Genomic DNA, 26636 nt, shown 5'->3' on the forward strand with positions numbered 1-26636 from the left:
CTTTAGAAGCAATGTGAGGGCTTCATGTAAAAATCGCATCCCGGACTGGCTTGGGGTGAGCGACAGGGCCTGAGTGAGGCCTAGCGTCATTCCTGTAGGTGGGGACACTGTCAGGGCGTGACACAGGAGCAGCCTCAGTGCCGTTGTTGGATCAGCATTATGGTCTTCGTTAAAGACATGAGCAGGCCTTCTGTTAGGGACAGCGTCACGGCTTACTTAGCGATATTTTCAGGACCTTAGTAAGAGATGGGATAGTAAATTAGCTGAGGATAGTGTGAGGACTTTAGATATTGATGGCATCAGGGCCTTAGTTAGGGACAGTGTCAGGCCTTGACTTAGACCTAACATCCAGGCCTTAGTTAGGGACAGTGTCACGGCATGGGGACTCAATTCAGGTCCTGACATGGGCACAGCATAAGGGCTTCAGTTAGCATAAGAGGCAGGACATTAGCTAGGGACAGGGTTAGGGTAAAGTCTAGGGATTGTGTCAGCAAATGACCTCGGGATAGTGTCAAGATCTTAGTTACTGAGAACCTGAGGGCCTTATTTAGGACCAGCATCAAGGCCGGAATTGGGCAAGAAACAGGGCCTGAGTGAGGCCCAGCTTCAGGCCCCTAGCTGGAGACAGTGTCAGGGCATGACGTCGAAGCAGCATCCGGGCCTCTGTTGGGTCAGCATTCGGGTCATAGTTAAGGACATGAGCAGGGCCTGAGTGAGTCAGAGAATCGAGGCCTCCGTTAGGGAAAGCTTCAGGGCCTGAGTTAGGCACAGCCTCAGGTCTTCATTTAAGGACAGCGACAGGCCTTTCTTTGGGACTGTGTCAGGTCCGTGGATAGAAATGTGTCAGCATATTAGCTCAGGATAGTGTCCGGATTTTCATTATTGATTGCAGCAGGGCCCATGTTAGGGATAGATTCTGGGCCTTAGTGAGAGATAGGGTCAATGCCTTAATTAGGATTAGTCCGGGCCTTAGTTAGGGAGAGTATTAGGGTTTCAATTAGGATAAGATGCAGGACATTACCTTGGGACAGAGTCATGATCCGAGCCAGGGATAGTGTCAGAAAATGACCTGGGTTGGTGTCAAGACCTTAGTTATTTAGAGAATCAGGGCCTAATTTAGGACCTGTGTCAGGGCTTCGGGTAGGGACATCGTCAGAGCCTGACTTAGGGAGAACATCTAGGCCTGAGTGAGGCCTAGTGCCAGCCCACCTGCTGGAGACACAGTCAGGGCATGACGTAGGAACAGCATCAGGGCCTTTGTGTGGTCAGCATGCAGGTCATAGTGAAAGACATGAACAGGGCCTGTGTTAGTCACAGAATCAAGGCCTCAGTTAGGGAAAGCTTCAGGGCCTGAGTTAGGAACAGCCTCAGGTCTTCACTTAAGGACGGCAACAGGCTTTCTTTTGGAAAGTATCAGGACAGTGGCTAGAAATGTGTCAGGATATTAGCTCAGGACAGTGTCCTTTTTTTAGTTATTAATTGCAGAAGGGACCATTAGGGACAGATTCCGGGCGCTCGTGAGAGATAGTGTGAAGGCCTTTGTTAGGTTTCGTCAGGGCTTAGTTAGGGAGAGTATTAGGGTTTCATTTAGGATAAGATGCAGGACATGAGCTTGGGACAGAGTCAGGTTCCGGGCCAGGGATAGCGTCACGAAATGACCCAGGAAAAGCGTGAAGACCTTCGTTATTGAGAGCCTCAGGGCCTTACTTAGGACCAGCGTGAGGGCCTAAATCAGGACCACTGCCAGGGCTTCCTATACAGACAGCGTCAGAGCATAAGGAAGGTACAGCCAAAGGGCCTAAGTGAGGCTTATGTTTAGGGCCTGAGTTCGGGACACTGTCAGGGCATGACATAGGAGCAGCAGAAGGGCCTCTGTGGCATCAGCGTGAGGGTCTTCACTAAAGACATTATCAGGGCCTCTGTTAGGGAGAGCCTCAGGGCCTCATTTTCAGACAGCATCAAGGCTTACTTTGGGTCAGTTTCAGGACCTTGGTAAGACCTGGGTCAGGATATTAACTCAGGATAGCATGAGGACTTTAGATATTGGCGGCAGTAGGGCCTTAGTTAGAGTCAGTGTCAGGGTCTGAGTTAGGAATATCATTATGGGCTTTGTTAGGTAATAGTGTCAGGGACTGAGCTAGGAGTAGTGTCAGGGTCCGAGTTACGTGTAATGTCAGGGTCTTGGTTTGGGACAGTGTCAGGGCCTGGTTTAGCACGAGTCTCCAGGCTGTAGTTAGGGAGCGGTTCACAGCATCGGGAGTAATTTCAGCGCCTTATTTATGTTCAGCATCAGGGATGATTTAGTTAGCATAAGAGGAGCCATTCCTGCAAGAACCTTGAAGGCCAACACACAAGAATGTAAAAGTGAACCATGCACGCTGCTATGAAGGAATATTCCACAGCAGTTGAGTACACTTTGTTTAAGGTTAACAAGAGTTTAAAAATTATTGTTTTAAGAAACCAATATTCATATGATGAAAGAATTTCATCGTAAAGAATCTCTTTCCCTAAACTTGACATTAGCTAAAGTCAAGATTAGATTAAGGTCTAGGGGTAGTGTCAGTTAATGACCTAGTTTTAATGTCAAGACCTTACTTAGAGAATCAAGGCCTAAAATTTAGGACCTGCGTCAAGATTTTCGGTAGGGACAGCGTCAGACCTGACTTATGGAGAACGTCAGGGCCTGAGTGAGGCCTATCGTCAGCCCCGTAGCTGTAGACACAGTCAGGGCATGACTTAGGAGCAGCATAAACACCTTGGTTGGGTCAGCGAAAGGTCATAGTGAAAGACATGAGCAGGCCTTGAGTGAGTCACAGAATCAAGGCCTCACTTAGGGAAAGCTTCAGGGCCTGAGTTAGGCACAGCGTCAGGTCTTCACTTAAAGACACCGACAGGTTTGGGACAGTGTCAGGATCGTGCAAAGAAATGTGTCAGGAAATTATCTCAGGACAGTGTCCGGATTTTACTTATTGATTGCAACAGGTGCCATGTTAGGGACAGATTCCGGGCTTTAGTGAGAGATAGTGTCAAGGCCTTTGTTCGGATTGGTCAGGGCTTAGTTAGGGATACTATTAGGGTTTCATTTAGGATAAGATGCAGGACATGAGCTTGGGACAGAGTCAGGTTCCGGGCCAGGGATAGCGTCACGAAATGACCCAGGAAAAGCGTGAAGACCTTCGTTATTGAGAGCCTCAGGGCCTTACTTAGGACCAGCGTGAGGGCCTAAATCAGGACCACTGCCAGGGCTTCCTATACAGACAGCGTCAGAGCATAAGGAAGGTACAGCCAAAGGGCCTAAGTGAGGCTTATCTTTAGGGCCTGAGTTCGGGACACTGTCAGGGCATGACTTAGGAGCAGCAGAAGGGCCTCTGTGGGATCAGCGTGAGGGTCTTCACTAAAGACATTATCAGGGCCTCTGTTAGGGAGAGCCTCAGGGCCTCATTTTCAGACAGCATCAAGGCTTACTTTGGGTCAGTTTCAGGACCTTAGTAAGACCTGGGTCAGGATATTAACTCAGGATAGCATCAGGACTTTAGATATTGGCGGCAGTAGGGCCTTAGTTAGAGTCAGTGTCAGGGTCTGAGTTAGGAATATCATTATGGGCTTTGTTAGGTATAGTGTCAGGGACTGAGCTAGGAGTAGTGTCAGGGTCCGAGTTACGTGTAATGTCAGGGTCTTGGTTTGGGACAGTGTCAGGGCCTGGTTTAGCACGAGTCTCCAGGCCGTAGTTAGGGAGCGGTTCACAGCATCGGGAGTAATTTCAGCGCCTTATTTATGTTCAGCATCAGGGATGATTTAGTTAGCATAAGAGGAGCCATTCCTGCAAGAACCTTGAAGGCCAACACACAAGAATGTAAAAGTGAACCATGCACGCTGCTATGAAGGAATATTCCACAGCAGTTGAGTACACTTTGTTTAAGGTTAACAAGAGTTTAAAAATTATTGTTTTAAGAAAGCAATATTCATATGATGAAAGAATTTCATCGTAAAGAATCTCTTTCCCTAAACTTGACATTAGCTAAAGTCAAGATTAGATTAAGGTCTAGGGGTAGTGTCAGTTAATGACCTAGTTTTAATGTCAAGACCTTACTTACTTAGAGAATCAAGGCCTAAAATTTAGGACCTGCGTCAAGATTTTCGGTAGGGACAGCGTCAGACCTGACTTATGGAGAACGTCAGGGCCTGAGTGAGGCCTATTGTCAGCCCCGTAGCTGTAGACACAGTCAGGGCATGACTTAGGAGCAGCATAAACACCTTGGTTGGGTCAGCGAAAGGTCATAGTGAAAGACATGAGCAGGCCTTGAGTGAGTCACAGAATCAAGGCCTCACTTAGGGAAAGCTTCAGGGCCTGAGTTAGGCACAGCGTCAGGTCTTCACTTAAAGACACCGACAGGTTTGGGACAGTGTCAGGATCGTGCAAAGAAATGTGTCAGGAAATTATCTCAGGACAGTGTCCGGATTTTACTTATTGATTGCAACAGGTGCCATGTTAGGGACAGATTCCGGGCTTTAGTGAGAGATAGTGTCAAGGCCTTTGTTCGGATTGGTCAGGGCTTAGTTAGGGATACTATTAGGGTTTCATTTAGGATAAGATGCAGGACATGAGCTTGGGACAGAGTCAGGTTCCCGGCCAGGGATAGCGTCACGAAATGACCCAGGAAAAGCGTGAAGACCTTCGTTATTGAGAGCCTCAGGGCCTTACTTAGGACCAGCGTGAGGGCCTAAATCAGGACCACTGCCAGGGCTTCCTATACAGACAGCGTCAGAGCATAAGGAAGGTACAGCCAAAGGGCCTAAGTGAGGCTTATGTTTAGGGCCTGAGTTCGGGACACTGTCAGGGCATGACATAGGAGCAGCAGAAGGGCCTCTGTGGCATCAGCGTGAGGGTCTTCACTAAAGACATTATCAGGGCCTCTGTTAGGGAGAGCCTCAGGGCCTCATTTTCAGACAGCATCAAGGCTTACTTTGGGTCAGTTTCAGGACCTTGGTAAGACCTGGGTCAGGATATTAACTCAGGATAGCATGAGGACTTTAGATATTGGCGGCAGTAGGGCCTTAGTTAGAGTCAGTGTCAGGGTCTGAGTTAGGAATATCATTATGGGCTTTGTTAGGTAATAGTGTCAGGGACTGAGCTAGGAGTAGTGTCAGGGTCCGAGTTACGTGTAATGTCAGGGTCTTGGTTTGGGACAGTGTCAGGGCCTGGTTTAGCACGAGTCTCCAGGCCGTAGTTAGGGAGCGGTTCACAGCATCGGGAGTAATTTCAGCGCCTTATTTATGTTCAGCATCAGGGATGATTTAGTTAGCATAAGAGGAGCCATTCCTGCAAGAACCTTGAAGGCCAACACACAAGAATGTAAAAGTGAACCATGCACGCTGCTATGAAGGAATATTCCACAGCAGTTGAGTACACTTTGTTTAAGGTTAACAAGAGTTTAAAAATTATTGTTTTAAGAAACCAATATTCATATGATGAAAGAATTTCATCGTAAAGAATCTCTTTCCCTAAACTTGACATTAGCTAAAGTCAAGATTAGATTAAGGTCTAGGGGTAGTGTCAGTTAATGACCTAGTTTTAATGTCAAGACCTTACTTAGAGAATCAAGGCCTAAAATTTAGGACCTGCGTCAAGATTTTCGGTAGGGACAGCGTCAGACCTGACTTATGGAGAACGTCAGGGCCTGAGTGAGGCCTATCGTCAGCCCCGTAGCTGTAGACACAGTCAGGGCATGACTTAGGAGCAGCATAAACACCTTGGTTGGGTCAGCGAAAGGTCATAGTGAAAGACATGAGCAGGCCTTGAGTGAGTCACAGAATCAAGGCCTCACTTAGGGAAAGCTTCAGGGCCTGAGTTAGGCACAGCGTCAGGTCTTCACTTAAAGACACCGACAGGTTTGGGACAGTGTCAGGATCGTGCAAAGAAATGTGTCAGGAAATTATCTCAGGACAGTGTCCGGATTTTACTTATTGATTGCAACAGGTGCCATGTTAGGGACAGATTCCGGGCTTTAGTGAGAGATAGTGTCAAGGCCTTTGTTCGGATTGGTCAGGGCTTAGTTAGGGATACTATTAGGGTTTCATTTAGGATAAGATGCAGGACATGAGCTTGGGACAGAGTCAGGTTCCGGGCCAGGGATAGCGTCACGAAATGACCCAGGAAAAGCGTGAAGACCTTCGTTATTGAGAGCCTCAGGGCCTTACTTAGGACCAGCGTGAGGGCCTAAATCAGGACCACTGCCAGGGCTTCCTATACAGACAGCGTCAGAGCATAAGGAAGGTACAGCCAAAGGGCCTAAGTGAGGCTTATCTTTAGGGCCTGAGTTCGGGACACTGTCAGGGCATGACTTAGGAGCAGCAGAAGGGCCTCTGTGGGATCAGCGTGAGGGTCTTCACTAAAGACATTATCAGGGCCTCTGTTAGGGAGAGCCTCAGGGCCTCATTTTCAGACAGCATCAAGGCTTACTTTGGGTCAGTTTCAGGACCTTAGTAAGACCTGGGTCAGGATATTAACTCAGGATAGCATCAGGACTTTAGATATTGGCGGCAGTAGGGCCTTAGTTAGAGTCAGTGTCAGGGTCTGAGTTAGGAATATCATTATGGGCTTTGTTAGGTATAGTGTCAGGGACTGAGCTAGGAGTAGTGTCAGGGTCCGAGTTACGTGTAATGTCAGGGTCTTGGTTTGGGACAGTGTCAGGGCCTGGTTTAGCACGAGTCTCCAGGCCGTAGTTAGGGAGCGGTTCACAGCATCGGGAGTAATTTCAGCGCCTTATTTATGTTCAGCATCAGGGATGATTTAGTTAGCATAAGAGGAGCCATTCCTGCAAGAACCTTGAAGGCCAACACACAAGAATGTAAAAGTGAACCATGCACGCTGCTATGAAGGAATATTCCACAGCAGTTGAGTACACTTTGTTTAAGGTTAACAAGAGTTTAAAAATTATTGTTTTAAGAAAGCAATATTCATATGATGAAAGAATTTCATCGTAAAGAATCTCTTTCCCTAAACTTGACATTAGCTAAAGTCAAGATTAGATTAAGGTCTAGGGGTAGTGTCAGTTAATGACCTAGTTTTAATGTCAAGACCTTACTTACTTAGAGAATCAAGGCCTAAAATTTAGGACCTGCGTCAAGATTTTCGGTAGGGACAGCGTCAGACCTGACTTATGGAGAACGTCAGGGCCTGAGTGAGGCCTATTGTCAGCCCCGTAGCTGTAGACACAGTCAGGGCATGACTTAGGAGCAGCATAAACACCTTGGTTGGGTCAGCGAAAGGTCATAGTGAAAGACATGAGCAGGCCTTGAGTGAGTCACAGAATCAAGGCCTCACTTAGGGAAAGCTTCAGGGCCTGAGTTAGGCACAGCGTCAGGTCTTCACTTAAAGACACCGACAGGTTTGGGACAGTGTCAGGATCGTGCAAAGAAATGTGTCAGGAAATTATCTCAGGACAGTGTCCGGATTTTACTTATTGATTGCAACAGGTGCCATGTTAGGGACAGATTCCGGGCTTTAGTGAGAGATAGTGTCAAGGCCTTTGTTCGGATTGGTCAGGGCTTAGTTAGGGATACTATTAGGGTTTCATTTAGGATAAGATGCAGGACATGAGCTTGGGACAGAGTCAGGTTCCGGGCCAGGGATAGCGTCACGAAATGACCCAGGAAAAGCGTGAAGACCTTCGTTATTGAGAGCCTCAGGGCCTTACTTAGGACCAGCGTGAGGGCCTAAATCAGGACCACTGCCAGGGCTTCCTATACAGACAGCGTCAGAGCATAAGGAAGGTACAGCCAAAGGGCCTAAGTGAGGCTTATCTTTAGGGCCTGAGTTCGGGACACTGTCAGGGCATGACATAGGAGCAGCAGAAGGGCCTCTGTGGGATCAGCGTCAGGTTCTTCATTAAAGACATTATCAGGGCCTCTGTTAGGGAGAGCCTCAGGGCCTTATTTATGGACAGCATCAAGGCTTAGTTTTAGTCAGTTTCAGGACCTTGGTAAGACCTGGGTCAGGATATTAACTCAGGATAGTATCAGGATTTTAGATATTGGCGGCAGCTGGGCTTTAGTTAGAAACAGTGTCAGGGCCTGAGTTAGGACTAGCATTATAGCCTTTGTTAGGTATAGTGTCAGGGACTGAACTAGGAGTTGTGTGAGGGCCTTTGCTAGGGACAGTGTCAGGGCCTGAGCTAGGATGAGCCTCCAGGCCTCAGTTTGGGACAGGTTCACAGCCTTGAGACTAATTTCAGGACGTTATTTAGGGACAGCATCAGGGATTTAGTTAGCATAACAGTAGGCATTCCTACAAGCACCCTTTAAGCCAACACACGCAGATGCAGAAGGAAACCATACACGCTGGTATAAAGGAATATTCCGCAGAAGTTGAGTACATTTTGTTTAAGGTCAGTAAGAGTTTAAACATTATTTTTTTCAGAAAACTCTATTCAGAAGATGAAAGAATTTCATCCTAAAGAATCTCTTTAGATAAATTTGACATTAGCAACGGACAAGGTTACATTCAGGTCTAGGGCTAGTGTCAGGTAATGACCTAGGTTTGGAATCAAGCCCTTAGGTACTTAGAGAATCAGGGCCTAATTGAAGACCTGTGCCAGGGCTTCGGGTAGGGACAGCGTCAGAGCCTGATATAGGGAGAAGGTGAGGGCCTGAGTGAGGCCCCTAGATGCAGACACTGTCAGGGCATGACTTAGGAGCAGCATTCAGGGCGTTTGTGGAGTCAGCATTCGGGTCATAGTGAAAGACATGAGCAGGGCCTGAGTGAGTCAGAGAATCGAGGCCTCAGTTAGGGAAATCTTGAGGTCCTGAGTTAGGCACAGCCTCTCGTCTTCAGTTAAGGACAGCGACAGGCCTTTCTTTGGGACTGTGTCTGGTGGGTGGATAGAAATGTGTCAGGATATTAGCTCAGGATAGTGTCCGGATTTTCATTATTGACTGCAGAAGGTCCCATGTTAGGGACAGATTCTGGGCCTTAGTGAGAGATAGGGTGAAAGTCTTAGTTAGGATCAGTGAGCGACTTAGTTAGGGAGAGTATTAGGGTTTCAATTAGGATAAGATGCAGGACATTAGCTTGGGACAGAGTCACGATCCGAGCCAGGGATAGTGTCAGCCAATGACCTGGGTTGGTGTCAAGACCTTAGTTACTTAGAGAATCAGGGCCTAATTTAGGACCTGTGTCAGGGTTTCGGGTAGGGACAGCGTCAGAGCCTGACTTAGGGAGAACATCTAGGCCTCTGTGCGGCCTAGTGTCAGCCCACTAGCTGGAGACACAGGGCATGACGTAGGAACAGCATAAGGGCCTTTGTTGGGTCAGCATTCGGGTCATAGTGAAAGAAATGAGCAGGGCCTGTGTTAGTCACAGAATCAAGGCCTCAGTTAGGGAAAGTTTCAGGGCCTGAGTTAGGCACAGCCTCAGGTCTTCACCTAAAGACGGCAACAGGCTTTCTTTTGGAAAGTATCAGGACAGTGGATAGAAAGGAGTCAGGGTAATAGCTCAGGACAGTGTCCGGATTTTAGTTATTGATTGCAGCAGGGACCATTAGGGATATATTCTGGGTGTTGGTGAGAGATAGTGTGAAGGCCTTTGTTAGGTTTAATCAGGGCTTAGTTAGGGATACTATTAGGGTTTCATTTAGGATAAGATGCAGGACATGAGCTTGGGACAGAGTCAGGTTCCGGGCCAGGGATAGCGTCGCGAAATGACCCAGGAAAAGCGTGAAGACCTTCGTTATTGAGAGCATCAGGGCCTTACTTAGGACCAGCGTCAGGGCCTAAATCAGGACCACTGCCAGGGCTTCCTATACAGACAGCGTCAGAGCATAAGGAAGGTACAGCCAAAGGGCCTAAGTGAGGCTTATGTTTAAGGCCTGAGTTCGGGACACTGTCAGGGCATGACATAGGAGCAGCAGAAGGGCCTCTGTGGGATCAGTGTCAGGTTCTTCATTAAAGACATTATCAGGGTCTCTGTTAGGGAGAGCCTCAGGGCCTCATTTATGGACAGCATCAAGGCTTACTTTTAGTCAGTTTCAGGACCTTGGTAAGACCTGGGTCAGGATATTAACTCAGGATAATTTCAGGATTTTAGATATTGGCGGCAGCTGGGCTTTAGTTAGAAACAGTGTCAGGGCCTGAGTTAGGACTAGCATTATAGCCTTTGTTAGGTATAGTGTCAGGGACTGAACTAGGAGTTGTGTGAGGGCCTTTGCTAGGGACAGTGTCAGGGCCTGAGCTAGGATGAGCCTCCAGGCCTCAGTTTGGGACAGGTTCACAGCCTTGAGACTAATTTCAGGACGTTATTTAGGGACAGCATCAGGGATTTAGTTAGCATAACAGTAGGCATTCCTACAAGCACCCTTTAAGCCAACACACGCAGATGCAGAAGGAAACCATACACGCTGGTATAAAGGAATATTCCGCAGAAGTTGAGTACATTTTGTTTAAGGTCAGTAAGAGTTTAAACATTATTTTTTTCAGAAAACTCTATTCAGAAGATGAAAGAATTTCATCCTAAAGAATCTCTTTAGATAAATTTGACATTAGCAACGGACAAGGTTACATTCAGGTCTAGGGCTAGTGTCAGGTAATGACCTAGGTTTGGAATCAAGCCCTTAGGTACTTAGAGAATCAGGGCCTAATTGAAGACCTGTGCCAGGGCTTCGGGTAGGGACAGCGTCAGAGCCTGATATAGGGAGAAGGTGAGGGCCTGAGTGAGGCCCCTAGATGCAGACACTGTCAGGGCATGACTTAGGAGCAGCATTCAGGGCGTTTGTGGAGTCAGCATTCGGGTCATAGTGAAAGACATGAGCAGGGCCTGAGTGAGTCAGAGAATCGAGGCCTCAGTTAGGGAAATCTTGAGGTCCTGAGTTAGGCACAGCCTCTCGTCTTCAGTTAAGGACAGCGACAGGCCTTTCTTTGGGACTGTGTCTGGTGGGTGGATAGAAATGTGTCAGGATATTAGCTCAGGATAGTGTCCGGATTTTCATTATTGACTGCAGAAGGTCCCATGTTAGGGACAGATTCTGGGCCTTAGTGAGAGATAGGGTGAAAGTCTTAGTTAGGATCAGTGAGCGACTTAGTTAGGGAGAGTATTAGGGTTTCAATTAGGATAAGATGCAGGACATTAGCTTGGGACAGAGTCACGATCCGAGCCAGGGATAGTGTCAGCCAATGACCTGGGTTGGTGTCAAGACCTTAGTTACTTAGAGAATCAGGGCCTAATTTAGGACCTGTGTCAGGGTTTCGGGTAGGGACAGCGTCAGAGCCTGACTTAGGGAGAACATCTAGGCCTCTGTGCGGCCTAGTGTCAGCCCACTAGCTGGAGACACAGGGCATGACGTAGGAACAGCATAAGGGCCTTTGTTGGGTCAGCATTCGGGTCATAGTGAAAGAAATGAGCAGGGCCTGTGTTAGTCACAGAATCAAGGCCTCAGTTAGGGAAAGTTTCAGGGCCTGAGTTAGGCACAGCCTCAGGTCTTCACCTAAAGACGGCAACAGGCTTTCTTTTGGAAAGTATCAGGACAGTGGATAGAAAGGAGTCAGGGTAATAGCTCAGGACAGTGTCCGGATTTTAGTTATTGATTGCAGCAGGGACCATTAGGGATATATTCTGGGTGTTGGTGAGAGATAGTGTGAAGGCCTTTGTTAGGTTTAATCAGGGCTTAGCTAGGGATACTATTAGGGTTTCATTTAGGATAAGATGCAGGACATGAGCTTGGGACAGAGTCAGGTTCCGGGCCAGGGATAGCGTCGCGAAATGACCCAGGAAAAGCGTGAAGACCTTCGTTATTGAGAGCATCAGGGCCTTACTTAGGACCAGCGTCAGGGCCTAAATCAGGACCACTGCCAGGGCTTCCTATACAGACAGCGTCAGAGCATAAGGAAGGTACAGCCAAAGGGCCTAAGTGAGGCTTATGTTTAAGGCCTGAGTTCGGGACACTGTCAGGGCATGACATAGGAGCAGCAGAAGGGCCTCTGTGGGATCAGTGTCAGGTTCTTCATTAAAGACATTATCAGGGTCTCTGTTAGGGAGAGCCTCAGGGCCTCATTTATGGACAGCATCAAGGCTTAGTTTTAGTCAGTTTCAGGACCTTGGTAAGACCTGGGTCAGGATATTAACTCAGGATAATTTCAGGATTTTAGATATTGGCGGCAGCTGGGCTTTAGTTAGAAACAGTGTCAGGGCCTGAGTTAGGACTAGCATTATAGCCTTTGTTAGGTATAGTGTCAGGGACTGAACTAGGAGTTGTGTGAGGGCCTTTGCTAGGGACAGTGTCAGGGCCTGAGCTAGGATGAGCCTCCAGGCCTCAGTTTGGGACAGGTTCACAGCCTTGAGACTAATTTCAGGACGTTATTTAGGGACAGCATCAGGGATTTAGTTAGCATAACAGTAGGCATTCCTACAAGCACCCTTTAAGCCAACACACGCAGATGCAGAAGGAAACCATACACGCTGGTATAAAGGAATATTCCGCAGAAGTTGAGTACATTTTGTTTAAGGTCAGTAAGAGTTTAAACATTATTTTTTTCAGAAAACTCTATTCAGAAGATGAAAGAATTTCATCCTAAAGAATCTCTTTAGATAAATTTGACATTAGCAACGGACAAGGTTACATTCAGGTCTAGGGCTAGTGTCAGGTAATGACCTAGGTTTGGAATCAAGCCCTTAGGTACTTAGAGAATCAGGGCCTAATTGAAGACCTGTGCCAGGGCTTCGGGTAGGGACAGCGTCAGAGCCTGATATAGGGAGAAGGTGAGGGCCTGAGTGAGGCCCCTAGATGCAGACACTGTCAGGGCATGACTTAGGAGCAGCATTCAGGGCGTTTGTGGAGTCAGCATTCGGGTCATAGTGAAAGACATGAGCAGGGCCTGAGTGAGTCAGAGAATCGAGGCCTCAGTTAGGGAAATCTTGAGGTCCTGAGTTAGGCACAGCCTCTCGTCTTCAGTTAAGGACAGCGACAGGCCTTTCTTTGGGACTGTGTCTGGTGGGTGGATAGAAATGTGTCAGGATATTAGCTCAGGATAGTGTCCGGATTTTCATTATTGACTGCAGAAGGTCCCATGTTAGGGACAGATTCTGGGCCTTAGTGAGAGATAGGGTGAAAGTCTTAGTTAGGATCAGTGAGCGACTTAGTTAGGGAGAGTATTAGGGTTTCAATTAGGATAAGATGCAGGACATTAGCTTGGGACAGAGTCACGATCCGAGCCAGGGATAGTGTCAGCCAATGACCTGGGTTGGTGTCAAGACCTTAGTTACTTAGAGAATCAGGGCCTAATTTAGGACCTGTGTCAGGGTTTCGGGTAGGGACAGCGTCAGAGCCTGACTTAGGGAGAACATCTAGGCCTCTGTGCGGCCTAGTGTCAGCCCACTAGCTGGAGACACAGGGCATGACGTAGGAACAGCATAAGGGCCTTTGTTGGGTCAGCATTCGGGTCATAGTGAAAGAAATGAGCAGGGCCTGTGTTAGTCACAGAATCAAGGCCTCAGTTAGGGAAAGTTTCAGGGCCTGAGTTAGGCACAGCCTCAGGTCTTCACCTAAAGACGGCAACAGGCTTTCTTTTGGAAAGTATCAGGACAGTGGATAGAAAGGAGTCAGGGTAATAGCTCAGGACAGTGTCCGGATTTTAGTTATTGATTGCAGCAGGGACCATTAGGGATATATTCTGGGTGTTGGTGAGAGATAGTGTGAAGGCCTTTGTTAGGTTTAATCAGGGCTTAGTTAGGGATACTATTAGGGTTTCATTTAGGATAAGATGCAGGACATGAGCTTGGGACAGAGTCAGGTTCCGGGCCAGGGATAGCGTCGCGAAATGACCCAGGAAAAGCGTGAAGACCTTCGTTATTGAGAGCATCAGGGCCTTACTTAGGACCAGCGTCAGGGCCTAAATCAGGACCACTGCCAGGGCTTCCTATACAGACAGCGTCAGAGCATAAGGAAGGTACAGCCAAAGGGCCTAAGTGAGGCTTATGTTTAAGGCCTGAGTTCGGGACACTGTCAGGGCATGACATAGGAGCAGCAGAAGGGCCTCTGTGGGATCAGTGTCAGGTTCTTCATTAAAGACATTATCAGGGTCTCTGTTAGGGAGAGCCTCAGGGCCTCATTTATGGACAGCATCAAGGCTTACTTTTAGTCAGTTTCAGGACCTTGGTAAGACCTGGGTCAGGATATTAACTCAGGATAATTTCAGGATTTTAGATATTGGCGGCAGCTGGGCTTTAGTTAGAAACAGTGTCAGGGCCTGAGTTAGGACTAGCATTATAGCCTTTGTTAGGTATAGTCAGGGCCTTTTCTAGGGACAATGTCAGGTTCCGGGCCTTAGTGAGAAGTCGTGTCAAGGCCTTCGGCAGGATTATTCAGGGCCCTAGTTACGGAGAGTGTTAGGGTTTCATTTAGGATAAGATGCAGGACATGAGCTTGGGACAGAGTCAGGTTCCGGGCCAGGGATAGTGTCAGGAAACGAGCAAGAGAAAGCGTTAAAACCTTAGTTATTGAGAGCATCGGGGCCTGACTTAGGACCAGAGTCAGGCCCTAAATCACGACCACTGCCCTGGCTTCATATAAGGACAGCATCAGAGCCTAAGTAAGGTACAGCCCAAGTGCCTAAGTGAGGCCTATCTTTAGGATCTGAGTTAGGGAAAGTGTCAGGGCATGACTTAGGAGCAGCAGAAGGGCCTCTGTGGGATCAGCCTGAGGGTCTTCATTAAAGACATTATCAGGGCCTCTGTTAGGGAGAGCCTCAGGACCTCATTTTCGGACAGCATCAAGGCTTACTTTGGGTCAGTTTCAGGACCTTGGTAAGACCTGGGTCAGGATATTAACTCAGGATAGTATCAGGACTTTAGATATTGGCGGCAGTAGGGCCTTAGTTAGAGTCAGTGTCAGGGTCTGAGTTAGGAATATCATTATGGCCTTTGTTAGGTATAGTGTCAGGGAGTGAGCGAGGAGTAGTGTCAGGGTCCGAGTTACGTGTAATGTCAGGGTCTTGGTTAGGGACAGTGTCAGCGCCTGGGTTAGCACGAGTCTCCAGGCCGTAGTTAGGGAGCGGTTCACAGCATCGGGAGTAATTTCAGCGCCTTATTTATGTTCAGCATCAGGGATGATTTAGTTAGCATAAGAGGAGCCATTCCTGCAAGAACCCTGAAGGCCAACACACAAGAATGTAAAAGTGAACCATGCACGCTGCTATGAAGGAATATTCCACAGCAGTTGAGTACACTTTGTTTAAGGTTAACAAGAGTTTAAAAATTATTGTTTTAAGAAACCAATATTCATATGATGAAAGAATTTCATCGTAAAGAATCTCTTTCCCTAAACTTGACATTAGCTAAAGTCAAGATTAGATTAAGGTCTAGGGGTAGTGTCAGTTAATGACCTAGATTTGGTGTCAAGACCTTAGTTACTTAGAGAATCAAGGCCTAAAATTTAGGACCTGCGTCAAGATTTTCGGTAGGGACAGATTCAGACCTGACTTATGGAGAACGTCAAGGCCTGAGTGAGGCCTAGCGTCAGCCCCCTAGCTGCAGACACAGTCAGGGTACGACTTAGGAGCAGCATAAACACCTTGGTTGGGTCAGCGAAAGGTCATAGTGAAAGACATGAGCAGGTCTTGAGTGAGTCACAGAATCAAGGCCTCACTTAGGGAAAGCTTCAGGGCCTGAGTTAGGCACAGTGTCAGGTCTTCACTTAAAGACACCGACCGGTTTGGGACAGTGTCAGGATCGTGCAAAGAAATGTGTCAGGAAATTATCTCAGGACAGTGTCCGGATTTTAGTTATTGATTGCAACAGGTGCCATGTTAGGGACAGATTCCGGGCTTTAGTGAGAGATAGTGTCAAGGCCTTTGTTCGGATTGGTCAGGGCTTAGTTAGGGATACTATTAGGGTTTCATTTAGGATAAGATGCAGGACATGAGCTTGGGACAGAGTCAGGTTCCGGGCCAGGGATAGCGTCACGAAATGACCCAGGAAAAGCGTGAAGACCTTCGTTATTGAGAGCCTCAGGGCCTTACTTAGGACCAGCGTGAGGGCCTAAATCAGGACCACTGCCAGGGCTTCCTATACAGACAGCGTCAGAGCATAAGGAAGGTACAGCCAAAGGGCCTAAGTGAGGCTTATCTTTAGGGCCTGAGTTCGGGACACTGTCAGGGCATGACTTAGGAGCAGCAGAAGGGCCTCTGTGGGATCAGCGTCAGGTTCTTCATTAAAGACATTATCAGGGCCTCTGTTAGGGAGAGCCTCAGGGCCTCATTTATGGACAGCATCAAGGCTTACTTTGGGTCAGTTTCAGGACCTTGGTAAGACCTGGGTCAGGATATTAACTCAGGATAGTATCAGGATTTTAGATATTGGCGGCAGCTGGGCTGTAGTTAGAAACAGTGTCAGGGCCTGAGTTAGGACTAGCATTATAGCCTTTGTTAGGTATAGTGTCAGGGACTGAGCTAGGAGTTTTGTCAGGGCCTGAGCTAGGATGAGCCTCCAGGCCTCAGTTTGGGAGGGGTTCACAGCCTTGGGAGGAGTTTCCTGAATTTAACTAGGGAAAACATCAGGGATTTAGCATAATAAGAGTTAGTTCGTTAGCATAAGAGGAGGTATTCCTACAAGCACCCTGAAAGCCAACACAGGCAAATGCAGAAGTAAACCAGGCAGGCTGGTATAAAGGAATATTCCACAGAAGTTGAGTACATTTTGTTTAAGTTCAGTAAGAGTTTAAACATTATTTTTTTCAGAAAACTCTATTCAGAAGATGAAAGAATTTCATCCTAAAGAATCTCTTTAGCTAAATTTAACATTAGCAAAAGAGAAGTTTACGTTCAGGTCTAGGGCTAGTGTCAGGTAATGACCTAGGTTTGGAATCAAGCCCTTAGTTACTTATAGAATCAGGGCCTAATTTAGGATCTGTGCCAGGGCTTCGGGTAGGGACAGTGTCAGAGCCTGGTATAGGGAGAAAGTGAGGGCCTGAGTGAGGCCTAGCATCAGGCCCCTAGATGCAGACACTGTCAGGGCATGACTTAGGAGCAGCATCAGGGCGTTTGTGGAGTCAGCATTCGGGTCATAGTGAAAGACATGAGCAGGGCTTGAGTGAGTCACAGAATCAAGGCCTGGGTTAAGGAAAGCTTCAGGGCCTGAGTTAGGCACAGCCTCACGTCTTCAGTTAAGGAGAGCGACAGGGCTCTCTTTGGGACAGTGTCAGAACCTTGGATAGAAATGTGTCAGCATATTAGCTCAGGATAGTGTCCGGATTTTAGTTATTGATTGCAGCAGGACCCATGTTAGGGACAGATTCCAGGCCTTAGTGAGAGATAGTGTCAAGACCTTAGTTACTGAGAGCATCAGGGCCTTCTTTAGAAGCAATGTGAGGGCTTCATGTAAAAATCGCATCCCGGACTGGCTTGGGGTGAGCGACAGGGCCTGAGTGAGGCCTAGCGTCATTCCTGTAGGTGGGGACACTGTCAGGGCGTGACACAGGAGCAGCCTCAGTGCCGTTGTTGGATCAGCATTATGGTCTTCGTTAAAGACATGAGCAGGCCTTCTGTTAGGGACAGCGTCACGGCTTACTTAGCGATATTTTCAGGACCTTAGTAAGAGATGGGATAGTAAATTAGCTGAGGATAGTGTGAGGACTTTAGATATTGATGGCATCAGGGCCTTAGTTAGGGACAGTGTCAGGCCTTGACTTAGACCTAACATCCAGGCCTTAGTTAGGGACAGTGTCACGGCATGGGGACTCAATTCAGGTCCTGACATGGGCACAGCATAAGGGCTTCAGTTAGCATAAGAGGCAGGACATTAGCTAGGGACAGGGTTAGGGTAAAGTCTAGGGATTGTGTCAGCAAATGACCTCGGGATAGTGTCAAGATCTTAGTTACTGAGAACCTGAGGGCCTTATTTAGGACCAGCATCAAGGCCGGAATTGGGCAAGAAACAGGGCCTGAGTGAGGCCCAGCTTCAGGCCCCTAGCTGGAGACAGTGTCAGGGCATGACGTCGAAGCAGCATCCGGGCCTCTGTTGGGTCAGCATTCGGGTCATAGTTAAGGACATGAGCAGGGCCTGAGTGAGTCAGAGAATCGAGGCCTCCGTTAGGGAAAGCTTCAGGGCCTGAGTTAGGCACAGCCTCAGGTCTTCATTTAAGGACAGCGACAGGCCTTTCTTTGGGACTGTGTCAGGTCCGTGGATAGAAATGTGTCAGCATATTAGCTCAGGATAGTGTCCGGATTTTCATTATTGATTGCAGCAGGGCCCATGTTAGGGATAGATTCTGGGCCTTAGTGAGAGATAGGGTCAATGCCTTAATTAGGATTAGTCCGGGCCTTAGTTAGGGAGAGTATTAGGGTTTCAATTAGGATAAGATGCAGGACATTACCTTGGGACAGAGTCATGATCCGAGCCAGGGATAGTGTCAGAAAATGACCTGGGTTGGTGTCAAGACCTTAGTTATTTAGAGAATCAGGGCCTAATTTAGGACCTGTGTCAGGGCTTCGGGTAGGGACATCGTCAGAGCCTGACTTAGGGAGAACATCTAGGCCTGAGTGAGGCCTAGTGCCAGCCCACCTGCTGGAGACACAGTCAGGGCATGACGTAGGAACAGCATCAGGGCCTTTGTGTGGTCAGCATGCAGGTCATAGTGAAAGACATGAACAGGGCCTGTGTTAGTCACAGAATCAAGGCCTCAGTTAGGGAAAGCTTCAGGGCCTGAGTTAGGAACAGCCTCAGGTCTTCACTTAAGGACGGCAACAGGCTTTCTTTTGGAAAGTATCAGGACAGTGGCTAGAAATGTGTCAGGATATTAGCTCAGGACAGTGTCCTTTTTTTAGTTATTAATTGCAGAAGGGACCATTAGGGACAGATTCCGGGCGCTCGTGAGAGATAGTGTGAAGGCCTTTGTTAGGTTTCGTCAGGGCTTAGTTAGGGAGAGTATTAGGGTTTCATTTAGGATAAGATGCAGGACATGAGCTTGGGACAGAGTCAGGTTCCGGGCCAGGGATAGCGTCACGAAATGACCCAGGAAAAGCGTGAAGACCTTCGTTATTGAGAGCCTCAGGGCCTTACTTAGGACCAGCGTGAGGGCCTAAATCAGGACCACTGCCAGGGCTTCCTATACAGACAGCGTCAGAGCATAAGGAAGGTACAGCCAAAGGGCCTAAGTGAGGCTTATGTTTAGGGCCTGAGTTCGGGACACTGTCAGGGCATGACATAGGAGCAGCAGAAGGGCCTCTGTGGCATCAGCGTGAGGGTCTTCACTAAAGACATTATCAGGGCCTCTGTTAGGGAGAGCCTCAGGGCCTCATTTTCAGACAGCATCAAGGCTTACTTTGGGTCAGTTTCAGGACCTTAGTAAGACCTGGGTCAGGATATTAACTCAGGATAGCATGAGGACTTTAGATATTGGCGGCAGTAGGGCCTTAGTTAGAGTCAGTGTCAGGGTCTGAGTTAGGAATATCATTATGGGCTTTGTTAGGTAATAGTGTCAGGGACTGAGCTAGGAGTAGTGTCAGGGTCCGAGTTACGTGTAATGTCAGGGTCTTGGTTTGGGACAGTGTCAGGGCCTGGTTTAGCACGAGTCTCCAGGCCGTAGTTAGGGAGCGGTTCACAGCATCGGGAGTAATTTCAGCGCCTTATTTATGTTCAGCATCAGGGATGATTTAGTTAGCATAAGAGGAGCCATTCCTGCAAGAACCTTGAAGGCCAACACACAAGAATGTAAAAGTGAACCATGCACGCTGCTATGAAGGAATATTCCACAGCAGTTGAGTACACTTTGTTTAAGGTTAACAAGAGTTTAAAAATTATTGTTTTAAGAAAGCAATATTCATATGATGAAAGAATTTCATCGTAAAGAATCTCTTTCCCTAAACTTGACATTAGCTAAAGTCAAGATTAGATTAAGGTCTAGGGGTAGTGTCAGTTAATGACCTAGTTTTAATGTCAAGACCTTACTTACTTAGAGAATCAAGGCCTAAAATTTAGGACCTGCGTCAAGATTTTCGGTAGGGACAGCGTCAGACCTGACTTATGGAGAACGTCAGGGCCTGAGTGAGGCCTATTGTCAGCCCCGTAGCTGTAGACACAGTCAGGGCATGACTTAGGAGCAGCATAAACACCTTGGTTGGGTCAGCGAAAGGTCATAGTGAAAGACATGAGCAGGCCTTGAGTGAGTCACAGAATCAAGGCCTCACTTAGGGAAAGCTTCAGGGCCTGAGTTAGGCACAGCGTCAGGTCTTCACTTAAAGACACCGACAGGTTTGGGACAGTGTCAGGATCGTGCAAAGAAATGTGTCAGGAAATTATCTCAGGACAGTGTCCGGATTTTACTTATTGATTGCAACAGGTGCCATGTTAGGGACAGATTCCGGGCTTTAGTGAGAGATAGTGTCAAGGCCTTTGTTCGGATTGGTCAGGGCTTAGTTAGGGATACTATTAGGGTTTCATTTAGGATAAGATGCAGGACATGAGCTTGGGACAGAGTCAGGTTCCGGGCCAGGGATAGCGTCACGAAATGACCCAGGAAAAGCGTGAAGACCTTCGTTATTGAGAGCCTCAGGGCCTTACTTAGGACCAGCGTGAGGGCCTAAATCAGGACCACTGCCAGGGCTTCCTATACAGACAGCGTCAGAGCATAAGGAAGGTACAGCCAAAGGGCCTAAGTGAGGCTTATCTTTAGGGCCTGAGTTCGGGACACTGTCAGGGCATGACTTAGGAGCAGCAGAAGGGCCTCTGTGGGATCAGCGTCAGGTTCTTCATTAAAGACATTATCAGGGCCTCTGTTAGGGAGAGCCTCAGGGCCTTATTTATGGACAGCATCAAGGCTTAGTTTTAGTCAGTTTCAGGACCTTGGTAAGACCTGGGTCAGGATATTAACTCAGGATAGTATCAGGATTTTAGATATTGGCGGCAGCTGGGCTTTAGTTAGAAACAGTGTCAGGGCCTGAGTTAGGACTAGCATTATAGCCTTTGTTAGGTATAGTGTCAGGGACTGAACTAGGAGTTGTGTGAGGGCCTTTGCTAGGGACAGTGTCAGGGCCTGAGCTAGGATGAGCCTCCAGGCCTCAGTTTGGGACAGGTTCACAGCCTTGAGACTAATTTCAGGACGTTATTTAGGGACAGCATCAGGGATTTAGTTAGCATAACAGTAGGCATTCCTACAAGCACCCTTTAAGCCAACACACGCAGATGCAGAAGGAAACCATACACGCTGGTATAAAGGAATATTCCGCAGAAGTTGAGTACATTTTGTTTAAGGTCAGTAAGAGTTTAAACATTATTTTTTTCAGAAAACTCTATTCAGAAGATGAAAGAATTTCATCCTAAAGAATCTCTTTAGATAAATTTGACATTAGCAACGGACAAGGTTACATTCAGGTCTAGGGCTAGTGTCAGGTAATGACCTAGGTTTGGAATCAAGCCCTTAGGTACTTAGAGAATCAGGGCCTAATTGAAGACCTGTGCCAGGGCTTCGGGTAGGGACAGCGTCAGAGCCTGATATAGGGAGAAGGTGAGGGCCTGAGTGAGGCCCCTAGATGCAGACACTGTCAGGGCATGACTTAGGAGCAGCATTCAGGGCGTTTGTGGAGTCAGCATTCGGGTCATAGTGAAAGACATGAGCAGGGCCTGAGTGAGTCAGAGAATCGAGGCCTCAGTTAGGGAAATCTTGAGGTCCTGAGTTAGGCACAGCCTCTCGTCTTCAGTTAAGGACAGCGACAGGCCTTTCTTTGGGACTGTGTCTGGTGGGTGGATAGAAATGTGTCAGGATATTAGCTCAGGATAGTGTCCGGATTTTCATTATTGACTGCAGAAGGTCCCATGTTAGGGACAGATTCTGGGCCTTAGTGAGAGATAGGGTGAAAGTCTTAGTTAGGATCAGTGAGCGACTTAGTTAGGGAGAGTATTAGGGTTTCAATTAGGATAAGATGCAGGACATTAGCTTGGGACAGAGTCACGATCCGAGCCAGGGATAGTGTCAGCCAATGACCTGGGTTGGTGTCAAGACCTTAGTTACTTAGAGAATCAGGGCCTAATTTAGGACCTGTGTCAGGGTTTCGGGTAGGGACAGCGTCAGAGCCTGACTTAGGGAGAACATCTAGGCCTCTGTGCGGCCTAGTGTCAGCCCACTAGCTGGAGACACAGGGCATGACGTAGGAACAGCATAAGGGCCTTTGTTGGGTCAGCATTCGGGTCATAGTGAAAGAAATGAGCAGGGCCTGTGTTAGTCACAGAATCAAGGCCTCAGTTAGGGAAAGTTTCAGGGCCTGAGTTAGGCACAGCCTCAGGTCTTCACCTAAAGACGGCAACAGGCTTTCTTTTGGAAAGTATCAGGACAGTGGATAGAAAGGAGTCAGGGTAATAGCTCAGGACAGTGTCCGGATTTTAGTTATTGATTGCAGCAGGGACCATTAGGGATATATTCTGGGTGTTGGTGAGAGATAGTGTGAAGGCCTTTGTTAGGTTTAATCAGGGCTTAGTTAGGGATACTATTAGGGTTTCATTTAGGATAAGATGCAGGACATGAGCTTGGGACAGAGTCAGGTTCCGGGCCAGGGATAGCGTCGCGAAATGACCCAGGAAAAGCGTGAAGACCTTCGTTATTGAGAGCATCAGGGCCTTACTTAGGACCAGCGTCAGGGCCTAAATCAGGACCACTGCCAGGGCTTCCTATACAGACAGCGTCAGAGCATAAGGAAGGTACAGCCAAAGGGCCTAAGTGAGGCTTATGTTTAAGGCCTGAGTTCGGGACACTGTCAGGGCATGACATAGGAGCAGCAGAAGGGCCTCTGTGGGATCAGTGTCAGGTTCTTCATTAAAGACATTATCAGGGTCTCTGTTAGGGAGAGCCTCAGGGCCTCATTTATGGACAGCATCAAGGCTTACTTTTAGTCAGTTTCAGGACCTTGGTAAGACCTGGGTCAGGATATTAACTCAGGATAATTTCAGGATTTTAGATATTGGCGGCAGCTGGGCTTTAGTTAGAAACAGTGTCAGGGCCTGAGTTAGGACTAGCATTATAGCCTTTGTTAGGTATAGTGTCAGGGACTGAACTAGGAGTTGTGTGAGGGCCTTTGCTAGGGACAGTGTCAGGGCCTGAGCTAGGATGAGCCTCCAGGCCTCAGTTTGGGACAGGTTCACAGCCTTGAGACTAATTTCAGGACGTTATTTAGGGACAGCATCAGGGATTTAGTTAGCATAACAGTAGGCATTCCTACAAGCACCCTTTAAGCCAACACACGCAGATGCAGAAGGAAACCATACACGCTGGTATAAAGGAATATTCCGCAGAAGTTGAGTACATTTTGTTTAAGGTCAGTAAGAGTTTAAACATTATTTTTTTCAGAAAACTCTATTCAGAAGATGAAAGAATTTCATCCTAAAGAATCTCTTTAGATAAATTTGACATTAGCAACGGACAAGGTTACATTCAGGTCTAGGGCTAGTGTCAGGTAATGACCTAGGTTTGGAATCAAGCCCTTAGGTACTTAGAGAATCAGGGCCTAATTGAAGACCTGTGCCAGGGCTTCGGGTAGGGACAGCGTCAGAGCCTGATATAGGGAGAAGGTGAGGGCCTGAGTGAGGCCCCTAGATGCAGACACTGTCAGGGCATGACTTAGGAGCAGCATTCAGGGCGTTTGTGGAGTCAGCATTCGGGTCATAGTGAAAGACATGAGCAGGGCCTGAGTGAGTCAGAGAATCGAGGCCTCAGTTAGGGAAATCTTGAGGTCCTGAGTTAGGCACAGCCTCTCGTCTTCAGTTAAGGACAGCGACAGGCCTTTCTTTGGGACTGTGTCTGGTGGGTGGATAGAAATGTGTCAGGATATTAGCTCAGGATAGTGTCCGGATTTTCATTATTGACTGCAGAAGGTCCCATGTTAGGGACAGATTCTGGGCCTTAGTGAGAGATAGGGTGAAAGTCTTAGTTAGGATCAGTGAGCGACTTAGTTAGGGAGAGTATTAGGGTTTCAATTAGGATAAGATGCAGGACATTAGCTTGGGACAGAGTCACGATCCGAGCCAGGGATAGTGTCAGCCAATGACCTGGGTTGGTGTCAAGACCTTAGTTACTTAGAGAATCAGGGCCTAATTTAGGACCTGTGTCAGGGTTTCGGGTAGGGACAGCGTCAGAGCCTGACTTAGGGAGAACATCTAGGCCTCTGTGCGGCCTAGTGTCAGCCCACTAGCTGGAGACACAGGGCATGACGTAGGAACAGCATAAGGGCCTTTGTTGGGTCAGCATTCGGGTCATAGTGAAAGAAATGAGCAGGGCCTGTGTTAGTCACAGAATCAAGGCCTCAGTTAGGGAAAGTTTCAGGGCCTGAGTTAGGCACAGCCTCAGGTCTTCACCTAAAGACGGCAACAGGCTTTCTTTTGGAAAGTATCAGGACAGTGGATAGAAAGGAGTCAGGGTAATAGCTCAGGACAGTGTCCGGATTTTAGTTATTGATTGCAGCAGGGACCATTAGGGATATATTCTGGGTGTTGGTGAGAGATAGTGTGAAGGCCTTTGTTAGGTTTAATCAGGGCTTAGCTAGGGATACTATTAGGGTTTCATTTAGGATAAGATGCAGGACATGAGCTTGGGACAGAGTCAGGTTCCGGGCCAGGGATAGCGTCGCGAAATGACCCAGGAAAAGCGTGAAGACCTTCGTTATTGAGAGCATCAGGGCCTTACTTAGGACCAGCGTCAGGGCCTAAATCAGGACCACTGCCAGGGCTTCCTATACAGACAGCGTCAGAGCATAAGGAAGGTACAGCCAAAGGGCCTAAGTGAGGCTTATGTTTAAGGCCTGAGTTCGGGACACTGTCAGGGCATGACATAGGAGCAGCAGAAGGGCCTCTGTGGGATCAGTGTCAGGTTCTTCATTAAAGACATTATCAGGGTCTCTGTTAGGGAGAGCCTCAGGGCCTCATTTATGGACAGCATCAAGGCTTAGTTTTAGTCAGTTTCAGGACCTTGGTAAGACCTGGGTCAGGATATTAACTCAGGATAATTTCAGGATTTTAGATATTGGCGGCAGCTGGGCTTTAGTTAGAAACAGTGTCAGGGCCTGAGTTAGGACTAGCATTATAGCCTTTGTTAGGTATAGTGTCAGGGACTGAACTAGGAGTTGTGTGAGGGCCTTTGCTAGGGACAGTGTCAGGGCCTGAGCTAGGATGAGCCTCCAGGCCTCAGTTTGGGACAGGTTCACAGCCTTGAGACTAATTTCAGGACGTTATTTAGGGACAGCATCAGGGATTTAGTTAGCATAACAGTAGGCATTCCTACAAGCACCCTTTAAGCCAACACACGCAGATGCAGAAGGAAACCATACACGCTGGTATAAAGGAATATTCCGCAGAAGTTGAGTACATTTTGTTTAAGGTCAGTAAGAGTTTAAACATTATTTTTTTCAGAAAACTCTATTCAGAAGATGAAAGAATTTCATCCTAAAGAATCTCTTTAGATAAATTTGACATTAGCAACGGACAAGGTTACATTCAGGTCTAGGGCTAGTGTCAGGTAATGACCTAGGTTTGGAATCAAGCCCTTAGGTACTTAGAGAATCAGGGCCTAATTGAAGACCTGTGCCAGGGCTTCGGGTAGGGACAGCGTCAGAGCCTGATATAGGGAGAAGGTGAGGGCCTGAGTGAGGCCCCTAGATGCAGACACTGTCAGGGCATGACTTAGGAGCAGCATTCAGGGCGTTTGTGGAGTCAGCATTCGGGTCATAGTGAAAGACATGAGCAGGGCCTGAGTGAGTCAGAGAATCGAGGCCTCAGTTAGGGAAATCTTGAGGTCCTGAGTTAGGCACAGCCTCTCGTCTTCAGTTAAGGACAGCGACAGGCCTTTCTTTGGGACTGTGTCTGGTGGGTGGATAGAAATGTGTCAGGATATTAGCTCAGGATAGTGTCCGGATTTTCATTATTGACTGCAGAAGGTCCCATGTTAGGGACAGATTCTGGGCCTTAGTGAGAGATAGGGTGAAAGTCTTAGTTAGGATCAGTGAGCGACTTAGTTAGGGAGAGTATTAGGGTTTCAATTAGGATAAGATGCAGGACATTAGCTTGGGACAGAGTCACGATCCGAGCCAGGGATAGTGTCAGCCAATGACCTGGGTTGGTGTCAAGACCTTAGTTACTTAGAGAATCAGGGCCTAATTTAGGACCTGTGTCAGGGTTTCGGGTAGGGACAGCGTCAGAGCCTGACTTAGGGAGAACATCTAGGCCTCTGTGCGGCCTAGTGTCAGCCCACTAGCTGGAGACACAGGGCATGACGTAGGAACAGCATAAGGGCCTTTGTTGGGTCAGCATTCGGGTCATAGTGAAAGAAATGAGCAGGGCCTGTGTTAGTCACAGAATCAAGGCCTCAGTTAGGGAAAGTTTCAGGGCCTGAGTTAGGCACAGCCTCAGGTCTTCACCTAAAGACGGCAACAGGCTTTCTTTTGGAAAGTATCAGGACAGTGGATAGAAAGGAGTCAGGGTAATAGCTCAGGACAGTGTCCGGATTTTAGTTATTGATTGCAGCAGGGACCATTAGGGATATATTCTGGGTGTTGGTGAGAGATAGTGTGAAGGCCTTTGTTAGGTTTAATCAGGGCTTAGTTAGGGATACTATTAGGGTTTCATTTAGGATAAGATGCAGGACATGAGCTTGGGACAGAGTCAGGTTCCGGGCCAG

This window comes from Kogia breviceps, chromosome 9, assembly GCF_026419965.1.
Source record: "Kogia breviceps isolate mKogBre1 chromosome 9, mKogBre1 haplotype 1, whole genome shotgun sequence".
In the NCBI taxonomy this organism is placed as follows: domain Eukaryota; kingdom Metazoa; phylum Chordata; class Mammalia; order Artiodactyla; family Physeteridae; genus Kogia; species Kogia breviceps.